The sequence below is a fragment of the Hemicordylus capensis genome, chromosome 1 (assembly GCF_027244095.1).
Source record: "Hemicordylus capensis ecotype Gifberg chromosome 1, rHemCap1.1.pri, whole genome shotgun sequence".
NCBI classification, from domain to species: domain Eukaryota; kingdom Metazoa; phylum Chordata; class Lepidosauria; order Squamata; family Cordylidae; genus Hemicordylus; species Hemicordylus capensis.
Genome location: NC_069657.1, coordinates 361,033,438 through 361,040,548, shown reverse-complemented (window position 1 = coordinate 361,040,548; position 7,111 = coordinate 361,033,438).

Genomic DNA, 7,111 nt, shown 5'->3' with positions numbered 1-7,111 from the left:
TTTAAGAAAAAATTTAGGGCCCCTTTATAACATATGCTACAGGCCCCACACTAGTTTAATCCGGCCCTGATTAGTTCCACTTCTATTGTGAGTCAAAAGTTAACTGTTTGAAAATTTGTTGCTAAATGCTGGTGTTAGAGCAGTAAACCTTTTTCCTCCCTGCAAGTCTACATTTAACAATAGATTTATTGTCCAACATCCTGGTAAGAATGTCACACAAGAGAGTGAAATCATTCCTTTGGCTTAGTCAACTGGTAGTTGTAGTCTTGACACAGGAACAAAGAGGCAGTACAGCACACTGGTTAAGAGGATCTAAAACAGGAGATATGCTTCTACCTTCCTTGTGAATGTAATGAAAAACAATTGTGAAGCTGAAAACAGAATCTGTTATTCAGCTCTCTTAAAACTCTTTGATCTTCTGCATTTTTGAAATTCTAGGATTCTAAGATAAGAGGCAAATCGGTTTGTTTTGGAAAAGCCAGCCTTTCCTGCTATCAGTGATACAAGGTCTAATCTGAAAGAGGAGAGTGTGAGAACAAAGCCCTGTGCCCAGACAGCAGGGCCAAGAAGCAGCAAGTCAATGCCAACTGACTGATTCAAGTCTCAAGCCAAAGGCTCAGCCGAGCACAGGTAGGGCTGGAAGATTCCTGGCTGAGACTGTGGGAAACTGCTCCCAGTCAGGACAGACAGCAGTGAGCTAGATGGACCAATGGTCTGACTCGGTATAAGGCAGTTTCATAGTTTCCTAAGAAGTCAGGGGTGGAGGGCAGAGACCAGTCTTCACTTTTTGTCCCACAGCCCGCTCTAACGTTGCTACGCCCCTGCCCTAGTTAGGGATGTGCCCGAACTGCAGTTCAAAGAGTGGTTTGAACACTTTTAGGGAAATTAGAAAGGGAACTTCAAGAAAAAGGCAAGCAGGTGCTTACCAGCTCTCTGCTGCCCCTTCCAGCTTCCTGCGGGGGCACCATGCATCCCCCAAAGCCCCATGCACCATCAGCATGCGAGCGCCATTTGTGTGGCCAGCAACACCATGCTGACCATGGAAATTGCACTCACGCATGTGCATACACCATGTGCATGATGACAGGAAGCTGGAAGGAGCAGCAGAGAGAAGGCAAGCACCTGCTGGCCTTTTTCTTGAAGTTCCCTTTCTAATTTCCCCAAAAGTGCTCGAACTGTGGTTTGGACATATTTCTTTCTTTAACATTTTTATACTGCCCAAAACTCACACGTCTGGGTGGTTTTCAAAAAAGCAAGCAGAAAAAGTTAAAACATTAAAACAGAAAACTTAAAACATTAGTTTAAACAAAATAAACGATACAGTAAAAGTTAAAACATTGCAACAATTTAAATTTTAAAATGATGTTAAAACTGTTAAAACAATAATTAAAATATTCCTAGCCCTAGTCGTTTGTTTTCTTGGGAAAGAGGAAAGAATTTAAAAGGCACAGAAACTCTATTCAGACATTATTTTGTATGTGCATTCAGGTGTCTGTACACATGTACATGCTTTTGTGTGAATAACTGTATGTGCATTAATTTAAAAAGTGAATCTGGGTAGAGGGCCTCTCAAATAAGGTACAGATAGTGTACTACTATACATGCTGTCAACATGTGAATAATTGTACATGCATACAGATCTGCTTCATGTAAACTGTTCAATGCACATACAATGTGTGAATAGGCTATCCAGTAGCAAAATTAAGTTGTTGCTGACAGAATTAAGCCCCACCATACTATGGGTTTTTTCCTTATTTAGAATATGCACAGCCTGTTTCTACAGACCTTGCACAAAGTGGAGGAGAACTTAGCACAATTTACTCCATATTCTGCTACATATTCCATCCTGGACATAAAACAGGGGCTCCAGAGTCAACCTTGAGCTCAAGAAGCTTCAAGCTTAAAAGAAGGTAGGCATTCCTTCAAACCTAATCTGAAGCTACTAAGGATGTAGAATCCTCCTACAGATCAGTCCATTTTGTTCTTGGCCTTTTGGCACTACCACAAAGATCTGTAATGATTCCAGGCAAAAACTTTCCAATTCAGTCAGCAGAAACTCTATAAAGGCATAAAGGTTCAAATGAATATAAAAGAGAGGCCTAAATAGCATTTCTTATTTATTTGCACAGAGGAGAGGGCTCCTGCCACAGCTAGATGGGAGCAAGTGAGCAGATACACACTTTACCTGAGGCCATTTTCCAATTCAAGTTGGTTGTGCAATAGTGGATAGTATAGCCTCATCCACACGTTATGTTCAACACTTGTACAAGTGTACAGCATTCACATGTGCAGACCTGTACACAGGTACAGGTTTTTCCACACATTATATTGAACACAGTTACTGCAACTCACTTCCAATTTGTACCATGTATTTGAGGGGCCCGTAGCTAGGTTCACTTTTAACAAGAACACAGACACAAAAACATATGAGTGTACAGACATCTCATATAACACAACATCTGGACAGGGCTTATATCAGAATCAATTTTGACATAGGATCAATCAATTTTGGAGCCCTATTCCCTCCCTCCCCTGCCATCTTTGGGATATTAATAGCTCAAGCCAGTGTTTCAAAACATTTTAAACTGAAGTCTTGAGTTCCTTGAAGTTTCTGAGCTCTGGTCACCTTCTAAACGTAGTCTTGTCTTACAGAACCACCACCCACTACCCGCTTTCACACGTTGGTACCTCCTCTTTGGTAGACAAATGCACATAATCTTTGTATACAGCTGCATCTACGCTCACTGCTGAGTGTAGAATAAATCTGTGGAATGAAGCATGGATGGGCCAAAAATGATCAAAAGCCTGAGACCTGGCAACACCCACTAAGTTCAACACTGGCACTGAAAAAGGACTAGAACAGGGCGTGTGTGTGCCTTCTAGATCTGATCAGCCAGGGCAGGAGGGAGGAAAAACTGCTGCGGCCGGAACCTCCCGTGTTCTCTTCTGCCATGCCTCTCCACAGTTTGTATTCAGGCTAACTGCAGCAGCCCTTTGCTGCCTGTTACTGGTGTCTCGCCTTTCAGACAGGGAACTGTTCTCTCGTGACTTTTGTATGAGCTTTGAGAACTTTGCTGAAAAGCCTATATATATATGTTTTAAAATAATAGCACTTTGGGTGGTTACAACAACTTCTCAACTTCTGGTGCTACCGTAGGAAGAAAATGTCTCCAGCTCTTCTACAGGATCCTCTGGTTCCCTGGAATTTCAAGCCCCCTTCGAAAGTATCTTCCACCCCATGGGTACAACTATCATCATCAATTTTATTACAGCCATTGGCCAGCAGAAATAGAAATAACAAACATGTCCAATACAACAATTCTAAAACACAATAAAACAAAATACAGTCATTCATAAGAAATTAGTTTAAAAACCATAAACAGGGGTACAACTATCACAGGTTGAAACTATGGCATTTTCCATATTAAATGCTGAAATATCAGGCAATTTGTTAAAGGCAATTTGTACCCTTCTTACCAAATAATCAACAGTAACAGGCATTTTAGGACTGGTCCTTAGCTTTGGCCTGTCAGTTCTGAGAAGTCCGTTCTCTAGTCAGGAAGTTAGCACACAATCTTTCAAACTAGTGGCGAAGAAGAAATCTACACTTTCAAATTAGGGATGTGCACAAAACCGGTTTGTCCTGTTTGGTTTGAATTCAAACCAAGTTTGAACCAGGGTGGGTAGGTTCGGTTTTGCTTGACCAGGGTGGGGGTGGGGTCAAGTTCTAATTTGAACCCAACTTGAACCGGTTTTAAAAGGTTCTACATAAGGTATAATGGAAACTCGAACTGCCCCATTATTCCCTATGCAGAGCACCTAGGGGCACAAAACTGGGGTGGGTGGTAGGTACCCAGGGGTGCCTACCACTCACTGAACCCCAAAGCAATATGCCTATTTCAGTGCAATGAATAGTGTGTCATATTAATTGCTGTGAACTCTGAGTTCACAAGGGGAGTTGTGGCTGTACCTGCCTTGCACTCAAACCCACTTTGGTGCCAGAGTACCCCCTGGGGGACATCTGGGGCATCCTCAAATCCCCATTATCCCCTATGGGAAAAATGCAAAAAATTGAAAAGTCTTCAAAAAAATTAAAAATCACAGGAATGTCTGATTGCTTTCAGATTTGGTGGGTGGTAGGCACCCGAGTGCCTACCACCCACCCCTAGTTTGTGCCCCTAGGTGCTCTGCATAGGGAATAATGGGCCATTTCAAGTCCTCATTGTACTCTATATGGAAAATGAAAAAAATCATTAAAAATTGCAGGAGTGTCCCATTGCTTTGGGTGGTAGCTGGCACCCATGGGTGCCTACCACCCAAACCAAGTTTTGGAGTATTGAACTTTTGAACTGCATTGAATAAAACCAGGCTCTGTTTGGTTTGAACTCAGACTGGCATTGCCAATTCAATGGCCTGTTTGGTTCAAGTTCAAACCTTCAAACCAAACTAGTTCAAATTTGAACCCGTTTGCACATCCTTATTTCAAATTAAGATTAAATGTGTGAAAAGACAACAGTGAACTAAGTTAAGATACTAAAAGCAAGCTGAGAAAGCAATAACCATGTTGGCCTTAGTCTGAAGTCCATCCATCTGGCAACAGTCCTACATGCTCAGTGTGTGAAATTCTACAAACCTCTTCTGTTTGCTGTGCTCTCTTGGTCCCACTTTAAAGAGAAAAATTAGAAATGGGCTTTGAGCATATTCATTACCAGCCAAGATTAGGTTTAATGGCAATCCTATTTTCTAAACACAAATGAAATTACACTGTGGCCAAACATGACTCTGTTCATGCAAGTTTCCCATCTAGAGCCTAGGCTTGAGATCTGCTTTCTTGCTGTTTCAGTTAACAGTGTACTATTGAAATGTCACTCCACTGCTAGAACACCCACATAGCATAAAGAGGTGAATCACAATGAGATCTCAGCTCAGAAGGTCCAACCCTCATCTTTCAATACATGGGAAGTAATTCTGCTAAATCACTGAAGTTACACTGTTGCTCAAGGGAAGAATCCAGCCCCTTCAAGGCCGCAAGTAAAACCAGCCAAGAAATTATTTAAAATTCAGTTCCGCTCTCCCGATACATTGTAAAGGCACAAAAGAATTTTCAGCATGTGTAATCCGTAGGAGTGCAAGCCACAACACTAGATGTTTTATGCTCACATGAAGCTAAAGGCAAAGTAAACAGATATTGCTTTCTAGCTCAGAGCTTCCCAAGTTTGTGGTTAGGTGAGGAAGAAAAGATTTGCTGTAAGGCATTCCTTTCAAGGATGACTTTTTCAACAACTGCTTTGCTGTACAATTCAGAATGTACAACAAAATTACATTAACCTCTGCTTGAAACAATGTCTTATACATTTCAGAGTTATGTGTTGCCACTGTCATGCTTTCAAAGATTAAAATTATAAGGATGAAGTCACCATCTAGCTAGCAATTTTCTTTGTTTTCCTTGCTTGCCAATTCTTAACAGACACTTTTAATTATTTTGAACACTGGGAAGTTTGCTGGTCATGAACTTTATTTATAGTTGACGGTCTGGCTTCCATGTCTACATACAAGTCTCAAACTCCATCTTAAGCAGCAGCAGGAAGGCAAGAGATGTTGATTAATTGTCCATCACCATGACAACGAAAGCCTAGTTCATCTCTCTTTGTAGCCAGTGCTCAGCCTGTTTTAAGAATCTTTGAATTGCTCTAGAGGAATTCTAGTTCCCATCCAGCTGACCCAGAGGCAATACTTCCTGCAGTCTTCATTAGCACAAGTCTCCCTAATTAGCTTTCCACAAACCCTGCTCATATTAATTGGTCCACATCACAGTAGTGGGCAACCCCCTTTTTCTCCAATCAAATTATTATTATTTTTAAAGGGATAAAGAACTCACCTCCTCTCATTTCCTGATGCCCAAGAGATATATTGAGCTAGGGTTGCCAATTCTCCAGGGCTAGCTTAGTATCTCCAGGAACTGGCAGCAAGCTCCTGGAGACAACTGAAAGCAAACCTGGAGAGTTTGATCGCTTGATATTGTGAAAAATATTGATAGGGGATCTTCATGATTAACTTCAGAAAGAGTAGGCAACCTTATGCAGAGATATGGAGCTGCTCCAGAACCCAAGGAACATACAATTAGAGATTCAAAATAAACTGGTTCAAAAGCCGTGAAACAAATCAAGTTTTGGGCATCATTTTGTAATGCCACCGAAGATATGCAGAGTAGAAAGGCATCCACTAGTGTAATTGTAGGGCTCTTTGGCCCAGGGTGTTTTAAAGACATTTGTTTCCATATGAATCTACCCACCCACAAGGTAATCTGAGGAGGTTGTGTTCTACCCTGCAGTCATCTACTATGCTTCAGCTGATGTACATGCAGGACAGGACCTTCTTGCTAGCTGCATCTAGCCTCTGGAATCCCTCAGCCAGGAAACTTGTACTGACCCCACTCTTCTGGGTTTCCCCTCCCTTCTGGGTTCTGCCAAGCATTTGAGGTTGTGCTCTTGATCTGATTTTATAGTATTTTCATATTGTATTTTATTCTGTTCTTACATGCTGCTTTGAAGCCTGGAAGTGCAATAGTGTTTTTATTTTGCTATCCTTCAGTTTTTTCCTCAAATTATTTTACTAAGTATTTTGTTTAAGAAGGGTATCTGCAGTGTTCTTTTAAAAAAAGGAGAAGAAGAAAACATCGAGATAGTTTGGCTACTTATTCTCTTGAGAAGGGCTTCATGACTAGATTAGCAAGGGAAATGCAGAAATCGTAGCTGGGGCAGATGCCAGGTTTTCAAGCAACCCATGACCAGAGTTTCTTATTTGAGGGTAGCTAAAGTAAGTAAAGTTGTGCCATCGAGTCGGTGTCGACTCCTGGCAACCACAGAGCCATGTGGTTTTCTTTGGTAGAATACAGGAGGGGTTTGCCATTGCCATCTCCCACGCACTATGTGATGATGGCTTTCAGCATCTTCCTATATCGCTCCTTCCCGATATAGGTGTTTCTAAACTGACCCTAAAACATGGTTGCAATGGTTATGAAGTTGTCCTTGCCCATTAGTTAAAATGTACAGGCTTCAACTAAGTGATCTACTCCCACACAAATGCAGCAGGAGGCTTAAAAGCAGTAGAA